The following is a 14,936-nucleotide window of genomic DNA, read 5'->3' as shown; positions in this document are numbered from 1 at the left end:
GACCCCAGGCCGGAAAAAATTCCGCTCATTCCCTTACTGAATATTCCTCCGACCGCACCTAATCCGTCTTGTAGTAGATCTCCTGCACTATCTCCAACTGATTTTATCAAGCTTCCGGAAGCATGTGCCATCTCTTCTATCGTTTGGCCAAAGTTCTTCATAAATTCTTTTCCTCCCACAAATTCGAAAGGCTTCACTGTAATATTCTCATATCGCCAATCAGAAATGTTCATGTACACACTCTTATTCAGATCTTCTCTCCAAACTTGCAACCCGAAATCTACATTTTGTTGGGCTTGATCTAGACCTATACGATTAGCACGTAGTTCCACTCCGATGTCATTCGTCTCATTGATGTAAGCGTCTCTATAGGCTGTGAATTGTTGAGCATGTTCTTTTATACGTAACGTTCCTTGTCGGATTTTCGTGAGATATACCTTGCTGGAGTCAAATATTAACTTGCCAGTTAAATTAGCCAATTCATTTAAAACCAATCGATCGATGGCTAGTTCGGCATCACTCATTTCTTTATAGTTTTGAAAAGAGGTCAAAGAGGCTGTTGCTTGTGTTACTATCATCTGTCGATTCCTCTCTATGTATTTTTCCAATAATACTAGGCGTTTATTTACTAGTGATGACCTAACTTCCATAGTGGCCACTGTTTGGTCCAATTTTTGTTGTTGAGCTATCTGGAGCCGAGAGAGCTCGTTAATCTTCCTTCCTAGTGCAGTGGACCTCTGCGTAGCTTGCGTCATTCTATCATTGATTTGTCTGGTCAGATCTACCGTTTCTTCATGCAATTGGGATGAAACTGACGCCACGACGGCTACTGCTGACACCAGGCCGAATATTAGACATAATAATCCGGACAGAAACCTTTTACGTCTTCCACGCGTACCCCGTTTGATACTCTCACTCGATACTATCTCTCCCTTAATTTCTATTGGGCCTCCTGGGAAACGTGGTCGGTTTAGCTCCGGATCAAAATGAACATGGTCCCAAAATGCTGCCTTCAAAATGGGTCCGCCCACAGGGTCGCGACACAAATCCTGGTTACGTGATATTCTATTTTTACATGCTATGTCCGACGCAGTAAGAGAGGGGAAGAATTTCCACATTGGCCTGGGAAAAGGTACCCATGTTGATGTAGATGCCTTAAACCTAGTCGGCTCACCATCAAAAAGATTATTCCACTTCATGCCCTGATTGCCACGATTAGCATACACACTATGATCCACATTTGGAAAAGACGGTTGTATCCATTTTACTCTCGGAGGGAAATTTGTCGTTGGTAGATCACCCCATAGAGTGGTATTCATTCCTGGCCAGAAGTTGCACGAATGGGCTATTACAGCATTCTTGGGCCATAAGTGCGCAAACCAGTCCTGATTAATCCATCCCCCCTGGGCCCGGCATGGTATCAACTTATTGCGCACATACTGCCAGTCACTTACTGTAGTCATTACTATTTCTTGGATGATTATATCTGCCTTATTTGGTTCCAGGGCAGAAATCACTCCTCTAAAATTACACCTTGTACAGATTCCTATTATGATCCCTTCTTCCCTCCAGGAGTGAAATTTTTGCCAAAAGGTGCTGTGGGAGGCGTAGTTTTTATGTACTAGATGCCAGCATTGTGTAAAACTATTGCTACTGGCATTATACTTATTCAATTCACTCATTTTTTCTTTGTCCTGATCTCCCATTTGCTCTTGACGGCATGAAGCTTCAACAGCTGAGTAACTTTCGAATAGTCGGATCATAATCAATTTAAATTTGGTAAGAGCAAACATGGAGTAATTCCTGCCAAGGTCATGAAACAAGTATTGGTCCCCATTCCAGAACCACTGAATCCTATAAAATCCTATTGGACGTATGAACATGTTCGTTTGTTTAAGAACATCATAGGAAATATTGGGCGTGATTTGACCCAGGCGCCGCTGACATAGACAAGTGCGTTCAAATTCTTGTACGCTTGACCAATATCTTCCATGTGGAAACGCCATTTGTTGTAACGAAAGTCGCTCAGCCACTACGTAACCAAATGACTTACTGTAAAACAACTCAGGCCGTCTATATACATGTCGCTCCGCAGTTTTATTGAATATGCTCATCAAGTGATAGTCCTCCCATTGTGTATCATTTAAAGTGACCCATTCATCAGGCAGGGGTCCCCGTAGTTCACCTAGTGTCCCCTGAGTGAAAGATCGTGCTCTACTTGTTACAGGATCTGCGAGTCCGCGCATGCCTTGCGCCGCCGTATGCAGCAACAAATCAGATGTACAAATGATACCAACAAGGATAGACAGAGAATGAGGAAGGAGGTCCATGGTACGGATAGTGGTGGTGATTCTTTCCACGTCATAAATTAAATGTAATCGCGCACTAGCCCTAGACTAACGTCTGTAAAAACACAAAATAACAGATAGCGTCATTTCCGTCCTAGAACCCTATAGCGGGGTTTCCAATGGTGGTAATACAGGAGACCCATCAAATTTATCAAAATTATACTGTGGGTCATTGTGTATGGTACGCAGGAGTGCCAAGAATCGGTCAGTCTTTTGATGTTGACGTTTCCACAAAAACTCCCCTACGTAATCGGCCAAAAGATGACGTGCTAAACCACGAGACCTATGTAAATGATATTTGAGCTGTCCCCAGGCCCCTTCGATTTCATTAGTACAAAAAGCTGTCCGAGGGTCCTTAAACCAACGGGAGTGGTCCACTACACCGTGTGTATAACCCTTCCCCCAGCTCTCTATGCCCCTGTAGGAAGGGTAGGCATCGGTTAGAATTGTGGACCCTTCTGCCACATTTTCTACTATGAGTTTTCGGAATACTTCAGCAGTCCTGTCGGAAGTTATTTCTATGAACATTTTTCCGGTAGCTTTATCTATGCCTCCGAACCCCCAAATGGCTTTAACAGCTGGTCCTTTACCCGAGGCAGCCCGGCGCTTAGCTAAATGCGTTTCATCAATGATCACACAGCCTTTTTCACTTCCTAAACGTCGTTTCTTCCTGTGAAATTCGGCCGAACAAAGCTTTCGCAAACGGCCACACCAAGTGACCGTTGAACGCTGGCTAATCTCTGCTTCATGCGCAATTTGAGTTTGCAACGCGTCATGGGCCCAAAAGTAGAACAATATTAATAATTTGGGAAGTTCTACCTTGCTTCCCGCGAATATCGAGTGTTTCCGTATAGTCGCCGTAGTATCACAGGGGTTGCATCGCCACCTAAACCCATCGTAGCCTGTCGAAGTATTTTCCTCTTTCATTATATTTCTACATCGCTTGCATTTCATCCTTCGCACCAACAACCCGTGATTTCTCAGAAATAGCACACAGTCTTGTGTGTTGAGAAGCGCACCCGATTCGATCAAACTCAACACATTGTAGGTTCCTCCCCACGTATCTGCGCAAGTAAACAAGACAGTATGTGGCGTCCATCCACTCTCTACCGTCCTTTGCGGGTCAAACCTTCTTTTTCTTGATACCTCATATTTACTGATTCTCTCATATTTTAAACCCGTGTTATTCATATGGCAGGGTCATTTTTTTCACTTGTTCCTTACCAGACCTGGTGATTTTTTCACCCTCATTTCAATGTACATGTAAAACACTTACTATCCTACAACACTCCCATTTTATGATGCAACAACTATTGCCGCCTAGACCTCCGGGCACTTATTTCACAAGTACCACAACTTGAGTATATATATCTGTAAAATACAAATTTACATCAGTTCCTTATGTTTCTAGGGTTTTCAAATCTTGAATCAAAGACTCGAGTATAGCATGATATCCCATATTTTTTAAAGCTGAAGTTTCTTCAATCACCTCAGGATGAATATTCCTCCAGTTGGATAAATACTTCACTTTAACATTGCCCAGTACGGTACAAAATAAAAACAAGGAAGCTTGTGAAACGTCTAGAACTCAGGGTTGTAATGACTCGAGTAATGACTCGACTCGAGTCAGACTCGAGTCACGATTTTTGGATGACTCGACTCGACTCGAGTCATTTTCTCAAAATACGGAAATGACTCGACTAGACTCGAGTCAATCTGTGAATTGACTCGACTTGGACTCGAGTCATTGTGCAGGACTCGAAGCAAGTCATTGACTCGAGATTCAGACGGCGAAGACCGACATTTCATTGTAATTTCGAAGCCAACACACTATTGGGATTTCGTTTGTTGGTACTGGTGCTTGAAAATGCGACCAGAAACTGCTAAAAGTGAGGCAAATTGATATATTATAAATGCGAACCATTCAATATCACCAAACAGAGTTAAAAAAGTGGGTTTAGGAAGACTTTAAATGGAAACTGAGCAGTCAACACAATGACTTGGACTCGGACTCGATCCTCTGTTCGCTGACTTGGACTCGGACTTGACTCGGTGGGAATTGAAAATGACTCGACTTGACTCGAGTCGAAATATAAGAGTGAGATTGACTTGTGACTCGGAGCCTTGTGACTTGGTTACAACCCTGCTAGGACTACTAACGCATTACCAACTTCAACATGATCTACAACTACATACAAATGGATACGCAGTAAACTTTGATCACTATTTGCAGCCGTTTGGCAGTTCCCGCTATATACCGGTATCCGACTGAATACGACTAAGTTGCTTCAGGTTCGACTATACCCAGTGACGCATTGCAGATTCGGCGGATATATTACAACGAAGACAGGAACAATAAATACATCAATACTTACCATCCAATCCACGGCTTAATACAGCAACAAGCCATATACTTTGCAACTTTGACAAAGACAACCTATGAAATACTGCTATCATCGTAGCACGATTGTCATATCAACGGAAATAAAAAATGAGTCACCATGAACATGAAATACAAAATGTGATAAATCTAGAATAGTAGGACTATTATAAGTAGTTTCTCGACTAAGATATAGCTGAATATACTAGCACTGTCGTTTTAAGTCAACAGAAATCACATCCACAGCGATAAAAAAAGTCATGTATGAATTGCGCTGATGAGTAGCGCGTCAACATATTTAGCAATACCCCGGACAGTTTCCCGAGGACCAATCTGGTTTTAATATACTCCAATGATCATTAACATGGATATAAAAGTAAATTAGAACAATTCTAGGTCCGACACGATGTCCAACTATCACTTTGAATTTGGCCTATCAATACGCGTGAATTGCGATTACCAGCCGCGCCTATGTACCATTTTCAAAGTTCATTAAACAACACCCCTGACAGTTTCCCGAGGACCAATCTGGTTTTAATATACTCCAATGATCATAAACGTGGATATAAAAGTAAATTAGAACAATTCTAGGTCCGACACGATGTCCAACTATCACTTTGAATTTGGCCTATCAATACGCGTGAATTGCGATTATCAGCCGCGCCTATGTACCATTTTCAAAGTTCATTAGGCAACACCCCGGACAGTTTCCCGAGAACCAATCTGGTTTTAATATACTCCAATGATCATAAACGTGGATATAAAAGTAAATTAGAACAATTCTAGGTCCGACACGATGTCCAACTATCACTTTAAAGTGGGCCTATCAATACGCGAAAATTGCGATTATCAGCCGCACCTATGTACCATTTTCAAAGTTCATTAAGCAACACCCCTGACAGTTTCCCGAGGACCAATCTGGTTTTAATATACTCCAATGATCATAAACGTGGATATAAAAGTAAATTAGAACAATTCTAGGTCCGACACGATGTCCAACTATCACTTTGAAGTGGGCCTATCAATACGCGAAAATTGCGATTATCAGCCGCGCCTATGTACCATTTTCAAAGTTCATTAAGCAACACCCCGGACAGTTTCCCGAGGACCAATCTGGTTTTAATATACTCCAATGATCATAAACGTGGATATAAAAGTAAATTAGAACAATTCTAGGTCCGACACGATGTCCAACTATCACTTTGAAGTGGGCCTATCAATACGCGAAAATTGCGATTATCAGCCGCGCCTATGTACCATTTTCAAAGTTCATTAAGCAACACCCCGGACAGTTTCCCGAGGACCAATCTGGTTTTAATATACTCCAATGATCATAAACGTGGATATAAAAGTAAATTAGAACAATTCTAGGTCCGACACGATGTCCAACTATCACTTTGAAGTGGGCCTATCAATACGCGAAAATTGCGATTATCAGCCGCGGCTATGTACCATTTTCAAAGTTCATTAAGCAACACTCCGGACAGTTTCCCGAGTACCAATCTGGTTTTAATATACTCCAATGATCATAAACGTTGATATAAAAGTAAATTAGAACAATTCTAGGTCCGACTCGATGTCCAACTATCACTTTGAAGTGGGCCTATCAATACGCGTAAATTGCGATTACCAGTCGCGCCTATGTACCATTTTCAAAGTTCATTAAGCAACATCCCGGACAATTCACAATCCTTCGATCATATACAAACAGTAGAATTCAGGCAAAGTAAAACAAAGTGGTTTTAATAAAGAAAACACAAAATGTAAAGAACCGATTCCGACGCAAATCAGTTCTTGGAAGCAGGTGCTTGACATTCCTCATGCCTAAATGGAATTACATAGATGAACCACAGTTTGATTGAATATAATACATGTGACTACACATTACCTCTCGTAGTTCAGAATTATGTTCCCAAAGTGTTCCCTATATTGGTCGCAACTCTTTTCGTCATAGGGGAAGTCAATTGGGAGACCTCTCAAAAGACGCTCCGCAAACTGTGTAATATTGAGATAGTGAGGAAATTAATTTCGTTGTACACATCATATCATTAGATTACTTTTAACACCAATACTCCACAATTGAATCCATCCTGTTGTTGCTCGTGGTGATAAATGTTCTTTTGCAAAGAATGGCGATGTGCAGTGTAGAGGTTGAAAAAGTTCCTGATAAAACGAAAATAGTTTAAATGGTAAATTTATATTGTATAATAAATGTACACCAAATGACCATATTTCATGATTATCTTTATTTTATACGTCAATACGTACAATACGTCATCTAACCTGCAGTTTTTCATAATATTTTCTTCATATGTTTCTTCATGGCCCATGGGATCGTAAATTGTTATTTTACCGCAATCAAAATCAATTCCCTATTAAATGCAATAACATATTGTTCGATGTAGGCCTGCACTATACAGGTCACAAGACAAATTCAATGCACAATGCTCATACCAAGAATATCCAATGGTTTCCATGGACATGCAGTGACGTGATCAATGGACGTGGACGTTTCAACATGCTATCGATCTGCAGCATACAGACAGAACCGCATTATGTCATTTACAGCATTTTATACGTGATACTCCAATCACCACATACCATTGACTTGTGATAACATGCTTGAAATTGGCCTCTGAACCACCATTCAGTTGCGTATTGACACGACACAGTTTGGTAGCATCCCTGCGGAACAAATGCGCATATGCAGTTTTCAAAATGCTAGTTATAATATAATTGTACTCACATTTGCGAGGGTGGATGTAAAAATCGACATGGTGGAGTCCATGATCTGTGAGAAATGTGCAAATAAGATATCAATGAGTATCAGATGACAACAGCTACTATAATTAGCTTGCTGTCAGCATTTAAAACCTGATGATCCAGCCATCCGTGACCCTTTAGTGTGAGCATGGACTTCGTGTTGATGGTTTGACCATTTATTAGTGGATAGTCTATGGATATCGGTCCCAACCGGACTTCGTCCCTACAGTGGCCAGGAAGTGACTCAGAATTGACTTGATGGACGGTCAGTGGTCACCCATTGGATAACACCAGGAGTCGACACGCTCGGTTCAACCGGATGGCTCTAGGATGAATCTGGGCCAAATGACAAGTTATCCGACGGATATCCGCTTGCCGTAATGTGTTTGCTGGGCATAGACATAGGTCCCTTATCATGTCCCATCATGGAAGTTTTTATCATGTCAACATGAGATTTTAAAACCATGTCGGTGTTTTCATGGAATTAACATGAGAAAAAGAAAGTCATGTCATTTCCATGATAATATCCATGTTCATTTTTTACAGTGTACACTATCAGCTATAGATCCAATATCCCATTCAGCTCATTCAGTGTCACTTGAAACTCCCTTTATCTCGATAATTTGGATCAAGATGAAGATCTTAGGGATAGCAGGCCTCATGATGAAGATTTTGAAATCGAAGATGCTTCAGAACGTAGAGTAGTCAACACAAGTTAAATGATCTTACATCGGCTTCGGGACTTGGAATGGACATAGACATATTCGGAATTTTTAGCATCCTTGCGAATTGAGAAAAGATTATTTGGCAAGAGAGAGAAGATATCTCACTTTCGATCAGGAGAAATGACGTTTTCATCATATGGTACTTTCGATAGCTTTGTGCATTGCCGTGATACTGGCATTGGCATGATACTGTTACCATGGCTTGCTGGATGAGTTAGGAATCCTAATTTACAACTCAAGTGAATGACAAATATCTATTGGTAGCTCAAAAAGGATCCTAAAGCGTGGCATCCTGCAATGTCTTGGGTGCAGTAACAATAGCACACTCAGTGAATAATACAGAAACGTTGAATGGTTGCAATATCACAAGCACGATTGAATCGTATCTGCCAGCTTTGAAATATTGTGTTTCTGAGTGGTCAGACAATAAGAATGCACAATGCACATGTAATCCTGATACACATGTGCAACTTTCGTATGTTTATGTTGGAATACCGAAGACAGAAGACTTAAAAAACGCTAAAATATCGAAATAATTTCCTGGAAAACCTTGGCATAGTCAGCGATGGGCAAAAAGAAAGTGTCCCACAATATCTGAAGATTTTTGAAGAAATATACCAGAGTAGATTGGTGCTTATATATGTTAGCTTACTATTGGTCCAGTACCAAACGAGACAACCCACATAATTATAAGTTACCAGCATAAGTTTGGACTATGACACTCGCATTTTATTTATCCTACAGAAGCAATATGAGCTTAAATTAACCAAATAAAGCAATGCAAATGTTTATTCGGAGACAATTAATTTAGTTTCGGCTGCTTGTGATTTTTGAAACGTTTTATAGAGTAAACACAAAATATTAAAAGTAGTGCTTTTATGTTGGATATGACCAGGGCTGTGGAGTCTGAGTCGGAGTCTGGGTAATTTTCGCTTGATGGAGTCGGAGTCGTGAAAACTATAATAGCTGGAGTCGGAGTCGTGGGAAAAATACTGACTGGAGTCTGAGTCGGAGTTTGTGAGAATGACCCTGACTTCGACTCCGACTCCAACTTCTCAATCATGAAAACATTTGCTTTCAAAGAATTTTCAATAGAATTTTTATGTACCACCAATCACCGTTATTGATATCCATACAGATCAGGTGCGGCCAGCCCGTGGCACACATGCCAAATTTAGCACACGAGAATGTTAGGTGTGGCCTGCGAGGTAATTCTCGAAATTATTTATGACATCAGGTACAATTGCGAGGCGAACCAAAATTTGATTAGCATGACCGCGAAATTTGATGATGACTAAAACAACAGTTCTGACGCATTGACGTATCCAGGGGCCAGCCACATTTATCCCAGATCTTCGTATATGACCATAAAGTAGAATATTTCATAGCAGATTTATTTGACTTGAAATTTTCTCGGTACTTCGCATGATTCATTGTCACTAGATTTCTTGCATTCAGTATTTGAGCCCCCTTCTGAAAATTATAAATACATATTATTCACAGAACTGAGTATAACTATATTCGCAATTAGGAGATAACGTTTCGTCCAACATGCGGCTTCGCTTGTGCACTCGCAGCGAGCTCGTCGACAAAACATTTGCACAAAATGATAGAGGCATGTTCACTGATACAGTCGATCTTGCTATGTCTAAACGTCGAATAATCCTGTCCTTGCCAAATGAGCCCAATGGTATACAGATGCGACCCCCAATGTATGTTAGCAACGTATTTATTGATATAATTGAGTCATTCTCTTGCAAAAAATTCCGCGCTTCGCGCAACCAGGGCCTAATTGCGCACTGCACAGTTGCATGACATATTGTTATCCATTTTAGACCGTATTCATATAAGTCTTGTTTGCAATGTTACCTGATTCGGTTCGCTCCTATCGGACGACTAAAAAAAGGTTATCAACATTCCAGTTGCCCGCGCAATTGTTCGTAAATGTCATGTGTCCCTTTGGCCGAAAAAGTTGCCCACTCCTGATATAGATAAAATTAGACATTACTTGCAAATTACAACTCAGTTGCACAGGGGAAGAAAATCGCAATATGCGTTTTCGTGATGCAGTCAAAATTGATGCAATTTTTAGAATTATACCATGATACTGTTACAAAGCAAATGCATCGGCTGGTTTTGTAAAATTGTAAAAATGATGTAGGCTAAATATGCCAAACGATGCTTCCCACTTAACAAAACTAAAAATATTTGTAGTGTAGCTTAGCTGTTTTGGTCGAACAAATGATTAAGAAAGACTGCAAGTCCCAATCCTTGAATACTTGTTTAAGTACACGTAGACTAGACATAGCCTATGGTCTTTGACTACTTAACTAAATTCCATTTATGAACAATGTATATTAGTAGTAAGAGTGCGTGTGCTTGTAATCAGGATAGTGTGCAAAGACAAAATTAGTAAGTTCAATCTCTTCATTAGTTGCTGACTCATACAAAAGAGCTACACTTGGATTTTTTTTATCTACATTTTTATTATACGGGATTGGATATCTGCCATATTTGAATGATTCATACATTTCAGGATATTAGAGGGTCCATGCTTTAAAAACTTGAAAAGGGAAGGATATTTAGCAAATCTGTCTTTCTTTCTTTCATGTTAATTGCATAGTGGATAATTCGAGCTGTGCCACAATGTGCCACATCTACAGAATGGCCGTCTGAGATGAAATATCCGACTGTGCAGACTCATTTTATTGCTAATTTGCCGATAGCCTACTGATACAAACATTTTGCTGCATACAGATGTTTTGTTGGGGATTGTGGAGAAAAAGTTGGTTGAGTGAGGTCAATCACGGTGACTTCGAAATGTTTACAAAAATCCATTTGCTCATGTGATATACATAACCATTTTCCTTCATAACTTCAGGAAAAGCTGCTAGATAGAAATGACTAGGCTTGACGTCATATGTCCATTACAAAAAATTGTTTGTCAATTTTGGTAATACCATATTTGTTGCGATCATACCCAAATGTGTCGTCGGAAACGTTACGCGTTATTATTATATTCGCCACCCCCTGTGGAAATGGATTCTCGGCATTGTTCATATCGAATCGAAGGCACGGATTTTCAAGAGACGACCGCGTATTGCACGAAATACAGATGCAGAATTTGCTTTGAAATAATAGAGGTCAACCCAATTTTTACATGAATGGTATGATTTTATGTTCAAGACAAGTCACAAGTCATTTTGTAGCTGTTTATCCCCAACGCTACAGTTGTCATTTTCACAAGACAGATGACGATTGCACGAGGATTGGGCTAAAACTTCGTGGGGGTCCGCCGGGGTCCGTGACGGTCCGAAAGGGGTCCACAAAGTCAAAAAGGTTGAGAACCAGTGTTCTAGAATCTAGAGCAGGGGTGGGCAAAGTTTTTAGCTCGCGGGCCGCATTCAACATTTGAATGCATTCGCGGGCCGCACTAAATAAAATTGAGATGATAAAGCCAAAATACTCTTATTTGAGTATATAGTGACCGACGACATGAAAATAATATACATGCATTTGTAAGTTTAAAGCAAACCAAACATGGATTTGATGGTAACGTACACGCAGGACCGAAACAGTACTTCGTCGCCCACTCCCCAAACGTTGGTCTTGGGCCCCGCATAGGGTGATAAATCAAACTTATATGGGGCGTCACCCCCAGACCCCCCATCACGATGTACGTGTTTACCGCTCATTATCAGCGAGAAACGTTGGGCTGCTAAGTGGTTCAGCTTATGTCGCCTAGCCGCGTCGGGCGCGAAAATTTTCTTTAATTTATAATTAAATCGGCCTATATGATCGGAAATTGCATATATATTGCTATCAATTTTTATATCTCTCAGCTCACGTAATCAGATTTACCGACAGAGCTGAGTGAGGTGTGTTGGAAAATGTAGGGCCCGTAAATAATAATTAAACATATTCGGGCGGACCCATTGGTATAATGGCTTCGTTACATGATGTTATTTCGTGACTTCCTGTCTGCTATGACAAAAGATATTGAAATCGCTCAAACGTACTAAACTAAAACACGCACACGATTTCAAATTGATAGAATATTTCTTCAGTGGCACCTAATTTTTCTTGCAGGATGGTATTTGTCTTGTGAGGTTCATATTGCCAGGATAGGAACATTAGGTGTCAGCCATTTATGCGCCTATATTAACAATTGAACATTGTACGTATATCGAAGTTTTCTGTCAGCATAAGGGCAGTCCTTTTCGGCCAAGGTTTTTCCGATCGTTCTGGCACACTTCTCGGAGTCGCATGTTACTTGGCTTAAAACTTCATGTCTTGGTGCATCGTGGCGCGGAAATGGCCGACTCCGAAATGTCCATTTCTATAAATCATGGGATTTTGTTCGGGGACAGGTACCCAATAGTCAAGATATTTGGCTACCCTAAATCGCGAATTTTTTTTAAAGAAGTTGCATTCCAAAAATACTCTATAATTTATGTTAATTCACGAAATAATTTTTGGCTTCCTTCGAGCACGCCCTACCCCCCCCCCCAATTGGGGGTTTGGGGTGCTGCAGTTACAGTTCTGCCTACACGCGTCAGAAACATTGACGAGAATTTATAAGCTGGTCATTTTCATTGTCAAAATTAGGGATGGAATTAGGTTGTCCCTATTCTTAGAGCTGGCTGTTTATGCGCGACACGCAAAACGATCGCGTGGCTACTATTGGCGGAGAAGCATGTCTTATCTTGCCGTACGCACGCGCTAACACTGGATGTAAATTTGAATCTGTGAGCAGCGATCTGTTCATAGATTTGCTGATGTACTTTTGGTGTAACTCCAGGACATACAATGCTAATAGTATCATAACCATGTTACCTTTAAATATGCTTCTACAATGTATAAATAATATGAAAATAAATACTTCTACACATATAAAGAACTTATATATCTAACACACTCGCGAATAGGTTTTTCCAAGTATACAGTACTAAAAGTAATAAGTTTGCTCGTGTTGACAATCTAAAATCAGATTCGTGGTCTGAATTAAGTCATTTACGCTTCACTTTCTGTGATGTATAGGAATTGAAACCTTTCAAAATGCATGGGCCTCGAGGTCGGGCGATCAAGCCGTCAATGAAATAAAAAAATACTATGGTAAGATATAACTTATTGCCTTTATTATGTTGGATGATATAAGAAATCGTTTAATCAAGGACCTACAGTACTTTGATTTTTATTACGAATTTTATCAATATTTTTACGTTTCTTGAGGCTTTCGCGGGCCGCACAAAACGGTGTTGCGGGCCGCAGGCGGCCCGCGGGCCGTAGTTTGCCCACCCATGATCTAGAGTCTAGATCAGGGGTGTCAAAGATACGGCCTGCGAGCCACATCCGGCCCGCCAGACGATTTCATCCTGCCGGCGAAGCAATTCTGAGTAAATTGAAAAATTCCTATATTTTCCAGCATATTTGTTACAAGTGTTGAGATTTTTCGCAGGAAATACTTACATGTTCATATGCCCTATTATAACCACCCGACTATAGCGCTGTACCACTCTAGTTACCACTAGTGACAAGTCGGTGAAATTGACATCTCATTTTAAAGAAGGCCAAAAGCGCACACTAAGTTTAGAGTTTGATACAAATATGAACCAAAAAGAAATAATGCACAGAAGCGAAAACGCCAATGCGGAACCGTTATATGCAGTTTACTTGTAAAATATTTTAGTTGCGCAAATATATAATTGAAATATCTATGGTCACACTGCTGTGTCACTTTTGGCCCAATAGATCCCCGGACATGAGAGAAACCAGACTCTCGGCTTAATATTAATAACCCGAATTCCAACGTCATCGTTTCCAATTAAATATATTGTTCTCCTCACAACGCACATGAAGGGCTAACGTCATATTACGACTAAATCAAAGGGAGCATAGAATAGGCCAACTTACATATCGTCGTTAACGCCACTGTTTTAGCGGTTCTTAACTGTATTTAACCGAACAATCGTCGTATTTTTGCCAATTCCATTGTTGGCCGATAAACGCGTTGCTACTTGATCACTTGATAACGCTATGATCTGTGTATCATCTATATATGATTTTATGGTATTCAAGTGAATAGCAAGAGCACGTGGTAACATTTTGGAATCAGTTGACTGGTCCGGCCCGCGAGTGATTTGAAGGCTTGAATCCGGCCCGCGACGCAATTTGAGTTTGACACCCCTAGTCTAGATTATCGATATCGGCTTATGAATGCCGGTATAGCGGCCGACATTTTGTGTAAAAAAAACGACTGGGTGTAGATGCACTGTGTAACTGTAACACCTTGCTGACACTAGCACAGTTACAGCATTGGCGAGTGTGAAGAGAAACTGCTGCTTCTTGTATTGTAACCTTCCAGTGTACTAGACTGATCTGCAATACTTTTATCACGTTTTGCATTTTGAGTTAGCCGAAATTTTACTGATTGTGCACCATGCAGCAACAATCTCTTCTGCTTGTTTGTTGCTCCGCTCCAGCTTCAGTTAAGCTTCGTGATATGAACAATGCTATCTTTCCTCATATAGAATATTCTACGAAATAATTTTCGCTACGGTCATAATAATATTGGCTTATCTTATCGGTGATAGGCAATGTGGGGTAATCGGTATCGGCCTACAAAATTCGATATTGGTCGACCTTTGCTTACTACTACGACATTTGCCTCCGGTCCGTAGACAAGTCGGACAATATACCGCTTTCACAGCACATTACCAT

At 40.5% G+C, this 14,936-nt stretch overlaps 2 long non-coding RNA genes across 2 annotated transcripts in view; one reads left to right on the top strand and one right to left on the bottom strand.

Annotated features, from left to right (window-relative positions):
• The window catches only part of LOC145433631 (uncharacterized), a 222,440-nt gene that overhangs the window by 69,176 nt on the left and 138,328 nt on the right, over window positions 1-14,936 (top strand). The gene's annotated exons all lie outside the window — the stretch shown is intronic.
• On the bottom strand, window positions 6,495-7,182 carry LOC145437127 (uncharacterized). Its single transcript, XR_013914592.1, has 4 exons — window positions 7,012-7,182; window positions 6,786-6,891; window positions 6,617-6,723; window positions 6,495-6,552 (listed from the first exon to the last, which is right to left on the bottom strand). It is a non-coding gene; the product is annotated as an uncharacterized LOC145437127 (long non-coding RNA).

Source organism: Botryllus schlosseri, chromosome 1 (assembly GCF_051294905.1).
Source record: "Botryllus schlosseri isolate E-star chromosome 1, Bs_hap1, whole genome shotgun sequence".
Classification (NCBI taxonomy): Eukaryota; Metazoa; Chordata; class Ascidiacea; order Stolidobranchia; family Styelidae; genus Botryllus; species Botryllus schlosseri.
Note: the sequence above shows the minus strand (reverse complement) of the source record. Positions and strands in the feature narration are given on the sequence as shown.